The sequence below is a fragment of the Henckelia pumila genome, chromosome 2, assembly GCF_033568475.1.
Source record: "Henckelia pumila isolate YLH828 chromosome 2, ASM3356847v2, whole genome shotgun sequence".
Lineage (NCBI taxonomy): Eukaryota > Viridiplantae > Streptophyta > Magnoliopsida > Lamiales > Gesneriaceae > Henckelia > Henckelia pumila.
Window position 1 is genome coordinate 23,684,742 of NC_133121.1, and position 15,247 is coordinate 23,699,988.

Below are 15,247 nucleotides of genomic sequence, written 5' to 3' on the forward strand. Positions count from 1 at the left end.
CTTCATCTCATTCACACAATAAGGTTATGGGCATGTTGTTTTAGCTACGTATTTAGATTTTTAAATGTTAAACTATATAATTTTGATTAGTTTTAGTGTTTGTTGTGTGATTAGTTTTATTTTTCCTTTGTTTGATTTTGTATTTTGGGAGATATTTTTATCTTTGATACACATTTTAATTAGTTTTTATGCATTTGATAATTAGCCACGATTTTTTTAATTTCCGTGGCTAATTTAGCCACGGTTTTTTCTAAACCGTGGTTAATTTAGCCACGGTTTTTTTAATTTCGTGGCTAAATTAACCACGGTTTTTTAAAAAGCGTGGCTATTTTAACCACGGTTTATAAAAAAACCGTGGCTAATTCAGCCACAGTTTTCTTAAAACTAACCACGGTTTTGCATAAAACCGTGGTTAAATTAACAACGGTTTGTTTTATTCCGTGGCTAATTTAGCCACGGTTTTATACAAAACCGTGGCTAATTTAGCAATGGTTTTTTTAATTTCGTGGCATAAAACCGTGGTTAAATTAACAACGATTTTTTTTATTTCGTGGCTAATTTAGCCACGGTTTTATACAAAACCGTGGCTAATTTAGCAACGGTTTTTTTTAATTCCGTGGCTAATTTAGCCACGGTTTTTAAAAAACCGTGGTTAAATTTATCCACAGTTTTAAACCGTGGCTAAATTTAACAACGGTGGATTTAACCACAGTTTCAAAAATCGTGGCTAAAACCGTGGGTAAATCAATTTAGCCACGGTTTTGGCCGTGGCTAAACTCAAAGTTTTTTTGTAGTGTATGTTCTTTGAAATGGGGTGTTCGAGAATAAAATTGAGGATGTGAGCTGATAAAAACGTCATGTACGAGAGTATACAGTTCTATATAGTGAATGTATGCAAGTGTACTGGATATCAAGAATCAAGAAACAATCAATATGCTCAGTCAAGAGGCACCATGATATGTAGCACTCTGTCTCGTCGAACCAAGAGGAGGCTCCCATGCCATAATATTTGGACATGGCCGTGACCTGACCATTGTAGTTGTCGAAGGTGGCTAACAGGGTCCAACCCTACTAAAATAAAAGGGTTAAGCGATCCTCGCTAGCAGGTTGTCTCAAGTATATAGGTTCAACACGAAATGTATGCAGCATAAAAGTCTTGAAATAAGATATGCACAAAAAACGTGTCATGTAAATTCAAAACACATAGAAAATGCATACTGTAACACCCCAGATTTGAAGGTTGTCCTCACTGTATCAAGACAAATCTTTTCAGCGTGCTTATGTCCTCACTCACACGCATCAAGACAAATCTTTCCAGCGTGCTTATGTCCTCACTCACACGCACCCCTGAAAAACTTTCCAGTGGGTCACCCATCCTATAATTGCCCCAAGTCAAGCACACTTAACTTTGGAATTCTTATGTGATGAGCTTCCGAAAATAAGATGCACCTTCGTGATATGAGTAGTACCTATCAAATCCTTTAAGCCCTCATCAACTGTGCAGTCTCATACCTACACAGTCTCAGAGATTCTTTCATTCTGGCACGATATCGGTTCATTCATGTCTCCCTTCGCCTAGAAGCATGCCAGGAGCCGTTCATTGTCCATGCAACCTCTTGTCACCGGCGATCACTCCCCGTCCTTTTATCAGCCCCGGGCATCACACATACTCAACCAAAATATCTCCGATAGTACTTTCGTACCTCTAAGAAGATGATCTAGAAATACAAGGTCTAGAGTCCAATCATATAGATCAAGTGAACATCATATCACTATTCATAATCTAAAAGGGTTAACTAATAAGGATCCAAGTTTATATTCTTCGTATGTCATTAACCTTTTTTGTCGAAAGCCCACAACTTTAGCGCAACTCTTCTACAACTCCAATAGTACCTTGCTAATGTCCAGTCCTTGATATTATGACTAGAAACACTCGACATAAACTAAATATCTCGAGAACACTCTGAAGTTGCATCAATTTTGAGGATTTCATGCCTAATTATAGGCCAGGGTTCAGAATATCCAAACTAGACATGTCTGCCACATTTTTCAACGTTTTGACACGTATTTGAACACCTAGATTTAGAATATCCGAACTTGAGATCGGAAAATATAGAACGGTTATGTGTTAGGGTTAAATTGACGCTTCACGGAGTCACGAGCATATCTTGGTTTGGATGGTCCCAACTAGTTCGGTCCTTCTGAACTGTTCGGGCCTCCGGGATATTTCAGACCTTTCTAATCATTTCGGTGCTTATTTTTAAAATATTTTGCATGTATAATGACCTCTTAAATATATTTTATCATTTAAGCATGTAAACGTAACTCAGGTCACCAGAGACAGATCTTCTAAAGGGCTATACTGGCTGTAGCCCAGCCCAAATTTTTTTTTTTTTACTTATATGTAATTTTCTTAAAATCAACTAAAGCCCACCTCTTATGTTCTCAAAGCCCAGTCCACTTTATTTCTCTATGTTGAATAACAAATGAAAGAAGCGCAGAAAAGACGTAGAGAAGAGTGAAACATGGCTCCCCCGTTGGAAGTTGTTCCAATGTTACTTGTTCGTAGATAAATTCAAATAATTTTTTCTCCATTTTCAATTAAATTAGTCTTTCCAATTAATTAGGGGAAAAAATCTTTAAAATATTGATCGAAAGTTAATGTGCAAAAAAAAATATTCTTTTGTTTGATTATATATGATATATTACTTTTGTTTGAGATTTTGAATAATATTGTTCGGAAATTCGCAGTAAAATATATTTGATTTTTCAAATGTTTTTAAAATATATGACATAGAAAGTCATTTTAGTATGCTTGCTTGATTATTATTGTTGATGAGTTATTGATTGATTATTGTTGAATAAAAAATTATTTCAAGTATTGTCATCTCCATTTTCTCCCTTTCAAACCATTAGTATTTTTCCTACTTATAATCCTGGAGAGAAAATTAATTATGTTAACATCAAATGAGTAAGGTAATTCATCTAATCAATGTTTTAATTATTTTTTTTTAGTTATTCGATTCCTAAATTATACTTTTCTTTTTGATAAAAATCTTGTTTTCTTCGATTGAAATTTTCTTTCATTTATTTTTTTTTTATAAAAAGATGCGAAGAAGAGTGACCGTCACTGTGATACGAAAAAAAAAGAGAAGGAGCCAACCACGTTGGTGTGTGATAGGTTATTAGCCAATTTAATTTTCTCCCGAGCCCAAGCCCAAGCCCAATGACTCAATCCATATGGGTCTCATATTACTTCGATATTTATTTGGACACTTTATCAAGGCCCATAAATACCTAAAAACCCATAAGAGGCTCAAGCCCATGAAACTCTCTGACTATCTATATATAGCTCAAGTTCTCATTATTAAGGTACGCTCTCTATAGTCACATGCTCTAGTTCTCTAGAACTTTTATTGGGCAAATACTGACTTGAGCATCGGAGTGTCTTCACCGGGCAACCCCCGGCGCCACTCACTTTGCTTTGTGATGCAGGTAACAACCCACGAAGTTCGGTGTTTTGAACAACTCGAGTATTAATTCGATTATCCAAATCTCCACCAGTTACTCAGATTTCCTCCAATCAGGTTATATCAATTTTTTTGCTACATCAGCTTGGCGCCGTCTGTGGGAACTTGTTCACTGCGTCATTAAGAATGCATACTCCATTACAAAACATCTCAATGAAATAATCGCAATGGAGACTCACCTCCCATCTTCGAACCACTGCCTGAATTTAGTTTCACCCAAGAAACATTGACAGTCTTAATGGAAGGAACAGCCGCACGTGCAGTGACTGAAGAGGTCGCTCAGTTCGTGGAATCCCGTCAACGTCGATGCACCGACAAGAGAGCTCATAGAAGAGGGCTCTCATCTCATGACCCCGGTAACAAAGACCCAAAAAAAACTAAGTCTAAAGTAAAAGACAAAGATCTTGAGGGGACCAAGAAAAATACTTTTCATAAAGAGGGTGAAACAAGTGCTCACACAATTCGCGACGTCTTTGACGAAAACAAAACCACTAATCCAACCCGTGGAGATGGATCTCACACATATGCAACTGGAGAGAATTCGTCAGCAATCTTGCTTATACGTCGGAGCCCGTTCACTAACGTCATTCTATCTGAAGCATTGCCTAAGGAAGTCAAAATCCCCAACCTACTTGAGTTCAATGGAACTGGTGATCCTCAAGATCATATTGACAAATTCTATGCGAAGGCAGATTTATATGACATCACAGATGCGGCTTACTGCAAGATATTTTGTGAGGCCTCGGTTCTAATCTTCTATTCTTAAGATAATATAAATAATTATCATGCACCATCTATAAGTTAAGGAAAAAAGAAGAAATAAAAAAAAAAAAATTTGAATGAACAATACTGCGCTCGATCCTATAAAAGTTTAGGATCGAGCGCACCAAAATTACAAACTCTCTGCCGAGAAAAATGCAGGGTGCCGCGCTCGATCCGGCAAAAAGCCAGGATCGAGCGCACCATTTTCTGAAACTCTCTGTCTCGGAAATCACAGGGGCCGCGCTCGATCCTGCAATAACCTAGGATCGAGCGCACCCCCTTGCCCAGGAAAATTCAGAACATGGAATGCCTTTCCTTCAAACTCAATCCAACAATAATTATAACAGAACAAAAGCAAGGCTAACCAATGTCATTCTATGCTTCAAAACATAAACATGCATTACAACTCAATTCTTCCAACTAGTACATAAAATTCTAGAGTTCAACAACTGTTCAAAGTAGAGGACATGCAACAACAACATAACGATGAAGTTCGATATCTAAAACATGTTCCAACAACACTAGGTAGACATGCTGACACGACTTCTAAACCGAGTCTCACTTCTACATCTTTCCCTCGGAGCTAACCATGTCTCTTCTGACTTGTTCCTGCCCCACCTGTTGCCAAGTACACATACAAACAAAGCAACAGCCGGATAACCGGTGAGAATGATAATCCCAGTAAAAGCAACGTAAAAAGTAATACAACAATAAACATGCTTTCAAGACGTCAACAAAATCAATAACAACGTAATGAAATGCATGTCTTTAAAATGGGATATCAAATCTGATAAACGAGGGATTACTGCTGTGCTTTTGGGATTCCGAGGATGAGATCACGTGACGACTCACCGACTCTCCCAATCGAGGTGGTGCCACGTATCCCACTCCTCTAGACTTTGAGAAACTATAATGAGTATGCTAGCACTAGGCGCAACGACTACGTCCTAGGCCACTCGACTATAGCTCCCAAACGTCTAACAAAAGGGATGTTCTGCCCATCGAAACAATAGTGCTGGCTCAATATGAATGCATATGGGAACAAAAGGAACTTAACCATATAATTCATTCAAATAATCAACAAATACATGTTCCATAAACTAGAACCAGTATCGATGCAATATGTGATTTTAAGGAAAACTCGAGAACCAACTGTCCCGAGTATGCTATCCCACTACGATGACTGCTTTTACCTTTCAATGTCGTAGATCCAACTCCGGACAAGCTACAACAAAAGATTGTATCAACAACTATACAACCTAAACAACAAACAACGGTTCAAGGAAGTCTCTTTACCGTTCTTCGTCCAACTCTCGACGAACAATGCTGCTAACACAGGGCTCGACAAACTCCAACGAATCTGTACAAATACAAGAGTTGATCAACAACCACGATTACTCACAAGCCAAGGCTTCAATCAATACAAAAACGATTTGAAAACCCAAAACTCAAACCGACGGCATAACGGCTATAAACTGAACAAACCGAAAATGCAGATAGCAGCTCAATACTGATATAACCTCATATCAATGCCCAAAACAACAATAACAAAGCAAACCCATCAATCTCAAAATTCACATTTTCGAAAATGGCTTCCAAAAATCATAACAAATCCGAACGTCGCTCTAATTCAAAACCGACAGATAATAAACGATCAGAACTCTGTCTAGAACAACATACTCGAATCTCGAACGATTCTAACAACATCCAAAAACTAGAATGTATCCGATCGTAGAAGAACTTACAATATAACAGAGCTCTCACTGCAGTGATCGATAATCTGCCTTCAGAAATAAATTCCAACGGCCGGATCGACCTCGGACTGAAATCTGGGAGCTTGGAAGTTCTTGGAGGAGTCTTCAATGGTGTTCTCGGTTTGGGGGAGGAAGTAGAGTGGATGACCAAGTCAATACAATTGTAGATAATATAAAAATCAAATAATTACGTTTTAGTCCCTGAAAAATCTAATTTTTGCAAAAAGGACCCTGATCAAAATCAAGTCGGCTCATGAACTCTGTAATCTCCGATTAACTCAAATAAACTCATTTAAGATAAAAACGGGGCGTTACATATTTCGAACAACGTTATCAGGGGAAGCTCTCACATGGTTCAATAAGCTGCCGTCCGAATCCATCGCCAACTTGGAGGAACGCATCCAGTGCTTCATCCAACAATTCTCAATTAACAAGAAATACCCAAAAACAGCAACATACTTATTCACAATTCTTCAAAAAGAAGGAGAAAGTTTGTGAGAATATGTTAAGAGATTTACTCACGCGGTTCACGCAGTCCCACACGTGAACCATGATATGTTATCTGGAATAATGCAGCATAACTTGCGTCCTGGAAGGTTCAAGAAATCTATAGCAGGAAAATCTCCGAACACCTTGGAGGAGCTGTTGTCTAGAGCGGAAAAATACATCCGCATCGAGGAAACTGATGAGTTGCACTTCTCGGGAAAAAGAAAACGAAACGAAGAATACAATGAAATATAACGCATGACAGAGAGTCGTGTCAATCTAAAGAAACTCTATACTCATAGAGCAAACACCTGCAAGCTAAAATAAATTGCTTGTCGCTACTTTATTTACTCTGCAGATCAAAACTTTTATTTAATTCTCTTTTATTTTAAGTTTAATAATAAACTTAAGTTGTTTTGTTTACTTTTTTATTTAATTATATAGGAAGGAACCCAGCTCCGTTAACGAATGCTTAACTCATACGCCACGACCCATGCATTCATTGAGGCTACTCATTCATCAGAGGCTTGGTCAGCCCTATAGGACTACCTAAGACACGATATTGTTGTAAGAGGTCAAGACGACAAAAATACAGTCTCGGGATACCTCGCCACCTAGCAAATAGAGTGGGTTCAGGACTTCCCCATGAGACAAAATCTTAGGAACTTGATCCACTCCTAAGTACTTCATGTTAAGCACTACGTTATTTCTCTTAGATCACAAAAAAAAAAAGTCATAGTGACTATAAATAATTCACAAAGTCATAGTGACTATAAACAATTCAAAAAAATCATAGTGACTATAAATAATTCACAAAGTCATAGTGACTATAAACAATTCAAAAAAGTCATAGCGACTATAAACAATTCATCAAGTCATAGCAACTATAAAAACAATTTCAGAAGAAGTCATAGCGACTATAAACAATTCAGAAAAAGTCAGAGTGACTATAAACAATTCAAAAAAGTCATAGCGACTATAAATAATCCAAGAAGTCATAACGACTATAAAAAAATTTTCAGAAGAAGTCATAGCGGCTATAAAAAAAAATTTCAGAAGAAGTCATAATGACTATAAAAAATTTTCAAGAAAAGTCATAGAGACTATAAAATTTTTTTTCAAAAGAAGTCATAGTGACTATAAAAAATTTACAAAAAAAGTCATAGAGACTATAAAAATTTTTTCAAAAGAAGTCATAGTGACTATAAAAAATTTTCAGAAAAAGTCATAGAGACTATAAAAAAATTTTCATAATAAGTCATAGTGACTATAAAAAATTTATCAAGTCATAGCAACTATAAAAAATTTTCAGAAGAAGTCATAGCGACTGTCAAACTTTTTTCAGAAGAAGTCATAGTGACTATAAAAATTTTTTCAAAAAAATCATAGCGACTATAAATAATTCAAGAAGTCATAGCAACTATAAAAAAAAATTTCAGAAGAAGTCATAATAACTATAAAAAAAATTTCAGAAAAAGTCATAGAGACTATAAAATTTTTTTCAAAAGAAGTCATAGTGACTATAAAAAATTTTTCAGGAAAAATCATAGAGACTATAAAAAAAATTTCAGAAGAAGTCATAGTGACTATAAAAAATTTATCAAGTCATATCGACTATAAAAAATTTTCAGAAGAAGTCATAGCGACTGTAAAACTTTTTTCAAAAGAAGTCATAGTGACTATAAAATTTTTTTTCAGAAAAAGTCATATCGACTATAAATTAAAATAATTAAAATCGGGTCAAGATTTAATCCCGAAAAAATAAAAAGAGTACACACATATAAACACGTGTATACGATTACATTGAAATATATATATATATATATATAGAGAGACTTGATCCCCTGCACCCTAGGGTGCGGGAAATCCGTGCACACCCGTGCTCAAAATAATTCCGATTGACTTGAAATTTTTATCGTAGGATCGTTTTAAAAATACAAATCCAATGATATATTATATGCTACAAATTTCAATCTCGATGGCCGGAATCGTGAAAATGACCAAAAGTTGCACATTTAACCCTATTTCCGGCCATCTTTACGATTCCGGCCGTCGAGATTGAAATTTGTAGCATATGATATATCGTTGGATTCGTATTTTTAAAACGATCCTACCGTAAAAATTTCAAGTCAATCGAAATTATTTTGAGCACGAGTGTGTGAAGTCTATATATATATATATATATATATATATATATATATATATATATATATCAATCACGTTGATCTCCTCTTACATCACTATTCATCATCATCGTTCATATTCTTTTAATTTTCGCTATCATTTTCTCTCTCCTCCACCAGAATTTCAAATCGTCGTAACTCCGCCACCAGTAACTGAAACTCAAAACTAAATATACCGTTGGACTCCTCGCGACGAGGGCTATCCACGGATACCCATTTTGCACATTTTAATCGCGATTCCAACGAACTCGACTCTGATAGCCTTCACGTTTTCGCCATCGTTTGGCCGCCTCCGGTCGCCGAAACTCAAAACCAAATATACCGTTGGAATCGTCTCGATAAGAGCTATCTATTGATACCGATTTTGCGAAGTTTTATTGCGATTCCCAGAAACCCATTTTTCAGCCACCGCCGTCGTGCCGCCTATCTCCGCCGTCAGCCGGCCGCCATCAACCGCCTGTCAGTGTCGGGTTGACTTGGTTTAGTTGTTGGGACTTGTTTCGAAGTTTTGAAATATAATTTCGAACACAAAATTTCGACATCAATGGGACTAACTGCGAACAAAGGCTTGGAATCTAGGTCCTGACGTCGAACTAATACGTAGAAGGTTCCGCTGGATCAACAAACATGTTGGTATTTCGCTTCACCCCCAAGAAGGACAATATCTTATCATGGTACGGACACCCCACCAAATATATATATTTTTAAAAAATATATATCTAGTACACCTTTTTCACTACCACTCAATACAAATAACCAAGTCATAATATTTTTAAAATATTAAACAAAAGTTGTGAACGTGAGACACTTAAAATTTTCACGATTTGTTGGTGAATCAGACCATGCATTTAAACACAAATAAAATAATTATTATCAAAAACAAATAACATGTGTATATATGAATATGCGTGCATATACATGCTTCTATCCATCCCTATCGCGGCCCAAGGAATTCATCGTTGCTTCGTCGCCGCGCCATAGTCGTCGCACTATCATCGCCGACGTACCCCGACCGTCGTCGCGCCGTAACCACCGTACCCAGATCGAGCCAGGAAATGGAGCATCCACCGGCGGTGGACGTTTCATGCTGAAAGTCGACTCCGGGCACTATTTTTTCTCAATCTCCTCGCGCGCCATGCTCCTCGCACAAAAACGCCACGAACGATGTCGCCTCTGTCGAGCCAGATCAGGAAAGCTTGGAAGCTACTCCATGGCTGGAATTCGACGGGAGCCCATCGCCACCTTTTCATCGCGCCGCCAACCACCCTCCTCAACTAGCATCGATCGAGCCAGATTTGGACGCATCCACCGACAGTGGATGCTCCATGGTTGAAAGTCGATCTCCGAGAGCTGCCACATCTCCTTTCTTCTATCACATCCATAGCCGGTCAACGTCGCCGTCGCCGATTTAGCCGTCCGTCGATGATCCTTGATGATGGTGGAGAGATGGTAGATTGGGATTTACACACATAGTACACAAAACGTTGGGACAGGTTCCAAGAGAGAGGAGAGTGAATATTATTCATCTACTATCAAAATTAAAGCTACGTGTGAAGGAAAATTTTTTTACCTGCCATGTTGATTACTCCTACTATCTTTGCTCTATTAATTTTTCAACACACGAATACTGCAATAAAAAAAATTCAGACACAATATTACGTTAGTAAGTTGTGATGAAAACACTACGGTGTTGAATTTATAATGATAATTCATTTAGAGTTTTACTGAGTTTCTACAATTATTATTCTGGCACGACTTTGATTCCTATCTTATTACATCACAATCCTACTGCAATTCTATGATCATTATTTAGACAGGACTGTGAATCCAACAATTTTCAATTCAACTAGGACTTTGTTTCCTACTATCTGCAATTCAATTGCAACACATTCCTACTACAATTATTCTGTAACGGTATCTAAATTTTCTACTCTCGGTCATCTCGCTAAAACGACATGCCCGAGAGTGGGCGACTTATGATGGGTTATTACCCAATTTGACTTTCTCCCGGGCCCAAGCCCAATGACTCAATCCATATGGGTTCCATATTACTCCGATATTTATTTGGACACTTTATCAAGGCCCATAAATACCTAAAAGCCCATAAGAGGCTCAAGCACATGAAACTCTCTTACTATCTATATATAGCTCAAGTTCTCTTATTATTAAGGTACGCTCTCTGTAGTCACATGCTCTAGTTCTCTAGAACTTTTATTGGGAAAATACTGACTTGAGCGTCGGAGTGTATTCGTTGGGCAACCTCCGGCGCCACTCACTTTGCTTTGTGATGCAGGTAAAAACCCATAAAGTTCGGTCTTTGGAACAACTCGAGTATTAATCTGGTTATCCAGATCTCCACCAGTTACCCAGATTTCCTCCAATCGGATTATATCAATTTTTCGCTACATCAGTGTGGAAATTGGACTTGCATTGCGAAGGTTGTGCTAAGAAAGTTAGTTAGCATTGAATACTATTTTGAAAGTACAACAATTTCTTCTTACCTTTTTTTTAAAGCAATAATCAATCAATACTTACCTTCAAAAAAAATAACCAATCAATACTCGTCGATAATATATTTCAAGCCCTCCCTAAGTTTAAATCCTGCATTCGTCTCTGCTAGGGCTGGTCAAATTTTTTTAATAACCGACCGCACCGCACCACACCACATTGCACCGTTTTTTCCATTTTTTATAAATAACCATAGTTTTTTTAAAAAAAAATATGAAACCGCACCGCCTCCACGGTGCGGTTATTTTTTTTAACCAAAAATCACTCGCACCGCACCGCCTTGCTTATATAGTTGCTTTAAATAATGTTATTAATGACACCTTAATATATAATATATTCTTTATTTCTAATTGCACTGTGTCATTTTCTCTCGCAAAATTAATCTTTCAATATTTTATCTTCTTTCTTTCTTCGCACAACAAATATTCTTCGAATTATTTTATAATCATGACTAAAAACGAAACATAAAAGATCATATTTATCTATTTTAACATTATTTTGATGATTTATTTTTTATGTTATATATTTTATCTAATTATGTTTTGTACTATTTGTGGTTATATTATCTTTAAATATGCCATTTATTATTTTTTATTATTGTTTTAAATAATTTGAGAATTTTTTTTATTCTACTTATCATTAAAAAATCGCAAACCGACCGTAACCGCTTAAAACCGCTCAAAACCAATTTTATATGCAAAACCGCAATTAAAAAAATAAAGTATAACCGAACCACAAAGGGTAATTCGATTTAAATTTTTTTAAAAAAACCCGCAAAACCGCATCGTGATCACCCCTAGTCTCTGCAGGTCACCACACCCATGAACATTCACTACAAAAACAACATCAGAAATAACCATGATTTTTTAAAATTGTGGCTAAATTTAACCACGGTTTTTTAAAAACCGTGGCTAGCTAATTTTTAAAATAGCCATGGTTTTTCCAAAACCGTGTGAAAATTGATAAGTGCATTTTATGCACTTAATTTATATATGATTTTACTTAAATTTTGTGATGTATCGAGTGGGTTTTATGCATATTCGTTGTTGTTTTTGTGAGATGCGAGGATTAGAAGAAAAGTACGGATAAAAAGCGGATGAATGAATTATGGACATCAAACTTTAGAAATTTAATAAGAATTTATTAGATATCTAAATTCAATCTCTACCGTTCATAATGATTTAAGATGTTTTGAAGCTGCTGTCAAAATTTCAACTCAATCCGACGGCTAGATTGCGAGATATGATTTTTTGAAAATTGTCGCTCAGCTGGAAAGTGAGCTGTAGCGCACCTGCGCAAAATCGAAGGAGCAGCTGCGCCAAAAATCAGTACCTGGACGGGAAAAAAAAGAGAATAAGCGCATCTGCTCTTTGCTTAGAGAGCATCTGCGCCTGATGGAAGGAAAAAGGAGCAGAAGCGCAAGAGAAACAGAGCAACTGCGCTAATGAGGAATTGAAGAAGCGCATATGTGCTCAAGAGAAGAGAAGCTGCGCAAAAAGTCAGAGAACTTGAGATTGAATAAAAAGGCAAGTCTACGCCACAAGTGAAGAAATTATGCGCATAAATTCAAGCGCATCTGCGAAATTTAGGAAAAAAAATAGAGTTTGGAAATCTAAAACTCTAGATTATGGGCTTTATTGTGGGCTTTTATATACATATAAAAAGGGAATTTTCAGAGGAGAATAGGAGCAGCCGTACGCACAACTTCAAAACAATTGAGAGAGCTTGAACGAGAATTTGAAGGCGAGAGAAATCTAAAGACGTGAAGAACAAAAGGAACAGAGATGAAGATCGATCGATCGGACACAACATCGAATATTCAGATTTGTTTTCATCCTTTTGAACTTATTATTATTGAATTAATGTCTATATTTGTGAACATGAATTATGTTTGCAATATTTTGATCATGAACTAAATTTCATTAGTCTAGAGGTCGGATGGAACCTGGTGTAGACACTTTTACGAGTTTTTAATTTTATTGGATTGAATTTCCTTAGATTAATTATTTTTTAGTATTGATTGTCTTATCAATTACTTGATCAATAATTGAATTGTAATATTTATTTGAAATCTGGCATTCCGGAGAGGGGATTTTGAATAGGACTGATAGAAATAACACTGTTAATTATTTATATAACTCGGGAAAGTATATAACATTAATAGAACCTTAAAAAGAACATTGTTTTACACCTAGATCACTGCAATTAGATTCTTAATAGGGATATTGGAATTGAATTGTAATTGATACAATCTCTTTGTTGCTCGGGAGAGAAAAATAGAATAATCTAAGTGTTTTTGGTTATTAATTGAAAGGAATTCATGAAAATAAATTAATTATGAGTGATTGTTGTGAAAACCAGGTGAAATCCAAACCTCTAGATCATTTTTCATCAAATTGATATTTCTATGAAAATTGTGCGCGTGCTATAAAAAATCCATTGCTTATTTTTATTTTTCTGCAAATCTTTTGATTATTGATTTTCTAAATAAAATTAAGAATATTTTAATTACAAGTACTGAATATTTTCACGTCACTCCTCGTGGGATCGACACTCTATTTATCACTATATTAAAACTTGATATCGTGCACTTGCGGTCACAAAATTACGCAACATAAATTAACCACGGTTTTTAAAATTTGTGGCTAATTTAACCACGATTTTTCAAAATCCGTGGTTAAAGTAGCCACGGTTTTTATAAACCGTGGTTCAATTAGCCACTTTTTAAAATAACTGCGGTTAATTACCCACGATTTTTAAAATAGTTGCTAATTTAACCACGACTTTTGTAAAACCGTGGCATTTAACCATGATTTATAAAACTTGGTTAATTAGCATGGTTTTAAAAACCGTTGCTAAAATATCCACGGTTTTTAAATAACCACGATGTGTGTAAAACCGTGGCTATTTTAGCATGCCAACGAGGGTCCTGAATGTTGCTCCCTCATCACATCCCACGCCCAGCCCTCCAAACCCTCCCCCTCTCACCCCATGTTCAACCGCTCCAAAAATCATATTTTCAAACCCAATCCCAAATATTCTCTCCACGCCTCTCACACCTACCTAGACTTTGAACCTACGTGTGTGACTGTCTCCATTCAAAACCCTCGTTGGCATGCTGTGATGTCTGATGAATTTGATGTTCTCTTGAGAAATGGCACATGGGACCTTAGCTGTACCCTCTCATCATACTCAGAATCTCATTGGCTGCCAATGGGTATTTTGCATCAAGCGCAAGTCTGATGGCTCAATGGAATGGTTCAAAGCGCGCTTGGTTTCCAAGGGCTTCCATCAACATCTTGGCCTTGATTATCACGACAACTATAGTCCGGTTGTCAAACCCACCACTATACATGTCATCTTAAGCCTTGTTTTCACCGAGGGTGGTCATTACGTCAATTGGATGTCAATAATGATTTCTTCAGGGAACTCTTGACGAGGAGGTTTTTTATGGCACAACCTCTCCAACTTTTCGGACCATGTCTGTAAGCTAAATAAAGCTATTTATGGCCTCGAACAGGCACCATGTGCTTGGTATCAGGAACTGCGCCGTTATTTACTTACACTTGGATTTATTATCTCTCGGTCTTATGCCTCTCTTTTTGTTATCCGCATCCAAGGTCACACAATTTATTTTCTAGTGTATGTTGATGAATTAATTATTACAGGTGATGATGTGCTCTTCGTTGATGCCATTTTTGGAAAATTGATCACCAGATTCTCCATCAAGGACTTGGGTACTCTATAATTTTTTTCTTGGGGTTGAGGTTATCCCACGCTCATGTAGTCTTATCCTTTCTCAAAAGCGGTATATTCTTGATATTTTGGCTCGTTTTAATATGCTACACTCCAAGCCAGTACATACTCTACTTTCCACCAGCACCGTGCTCTTGTTTCATGATGGCGCCCCACCAATGGACACTACTCTTTATAGACAAGTCGTCGGGAGTCTTCAATACTTACTTATAGCCTTTGCCATAAATAGAATTTTCCAGTTTATGCATTCTCCCTCTGAACACAATTG